The following is a 1,915-nucleotide window of genomic DNA, read 5'->3' on the forward strand; positions in this document are numbered from 1 at the left end:
GAATGCTTGAAAGTACTCTGTTTCATTAAATATCCATTTTCCCCACTGAAGGATTATACTTAGTTTTTCTGGGTGGGTTATTCTAAATTGTAATCCTAGCTACTTTGCCTTCTGGAATATCATATTCCAAGCCCCCCACTTCTCCATAATGGTAGCTGCTAAATCTTATGTGATCCTGACTATGGGTACCTGGCATTTGAATTATTTCTTTCTGGCTATTTGAAGTATTTTCTCCTTGATCTGAGAGCTCTGGATTTTGGTTATAATATTCCTGGGAGTTTTCATTTTGACACTTCTTTCAGCAAGTGACAGGTGGATTCTTTCAGTTTGTATTTTGCTATCTGGTTCTAAGACATTTGGGAAGTTTTCCTTTACAATTTCTTGAAATACGATATCTATGATCTTTTGAAAAATATAGCTTTCAGGTATTCCAATAATTTTAAAATTATTTCTTCTCGATCTATTTTCCAGGTCAGTTGTTATTCTTATAAGATATTTCATAGTTTTTCTTATATTTTTCAGTCTTTTGTTTTCATTCTTGATGTCTCTTGCAAGCATTAGCTTCCACTTGGTCAATTTTAATTTTTTTTTTACTTTATTTTTGTCACATTTTAAGTACACACACACACACACACACACACACACACACGTACATATTTCTATTTGTCCATTCTTTCTTTGGAGGTGGATAGCAGATTCTTTCATAGATCCTTTGTACTTGATTTGAGGATTTATAATACTCAGAATAACTTAATTGTTCACAGTTACTCTTTGAACAGTATTGCTGTTACTAAACACAATGTTCTCTTGGTTGGGCTCATTTCACTCTTATTTCATGCAACACTTTCCATGTTTTTTTCTAAAATCAACCTGCTTAGGGGGGCGGAGCCAAGATGGCGGCTGGTAAGCACGGACTAGAGTGAGCTCCGTACCCGAGTCCCTCCAAAAACCTATAAAAATGGCTCTGAACCAATTCTAGAATGGCAGAACCCACAGAACAGCAGAGGGAAGCAGGGCTCCAGCCCAGGACAGCCTGGGCGGTCTCTGGGTGAGGTCTATTCCACACGGAGCTGGGAGCTGGGAACGGAGTGGAGCAGAGCCCAGCCTGAGCGGCGTGGACGATCCAGACCAGAAGCCGGGCGCAGGGGGCCCTAGCGCCCTGAATATGTGAGCTGCGGCACTTACCAGACCCCTCGACCCACAAACAACAAAGACTGCGGAGAAGGTTAGTGGGAAAAGCTGCAGGAGTGGAAGGAGTTCGCGGTTCGGCTTCCAGCCCCGGGGGCAGCGGAGGTGGGGCAGCTACAGCTGTTGTTACTTCCGGCTCCAGGCCCACCTGGTGGGAGGAATTAAGTGGCGGATCAGAGCAGGAGCGCAACAGCCTGCTGAAGATCTAAGCCCAGCCTAGACTGGGGGTCCTTGGGGAAGGAGGAGTGCGGCTCTGACAGAGCTGGCACCTCCCCCCCAAATGTAGAACATAGAACTCGTTAGTCTACAAGCAGTCATACCCCACTGAAAAACTCAAGGGTCAAGTTAGTTGGTTGGGAATATGGCCAGGCAGCGAAAACGCGCCCAGATTCAGTTTCAGACTTTGGATTCTTTCTTTGCTGACAAAGAAGACCAAAACATACAGCCTAAAGAAGACAACAAAGTCATAGAGCCTACAACCAAAGCCTCCAAGAAAAACATGAACTGGCCCCAGGCCATAGAAGAACTCAAAAAGGATTTGGAAAAGCAAGTTAGAGAAGTAGAGGAAAAATTGGGAAGAGAAATGAGAAGGATGCGAGAAAACCATGAAAAACAAGTCAATGACTTGCTAAAGGAGACCCAAAAAAATACTGAAAAATACACTGAAGAAAACAACACCTTAAAAAACAGACTAACTCAAATGGCAAAAGAGCTCCAAAAAGCCAAT

This window comes from Trichosurus vulpecula, chromosome 3 (assembly GCF_011100635.1).
Source record: "Trichosurus vulpecula isolate mTriVul1 chromosome 3, mTriVul1.pri, whole genome shotgun sequence".
In the NCBI taxonomy this organism is placed as follows: domain Eukaryota; kingdom Metazoa; phylum Chordata; class Mammalia; order Diprotodontia; family Phalangeridae; genus Trichosurus; species Trichosurus vulpecula.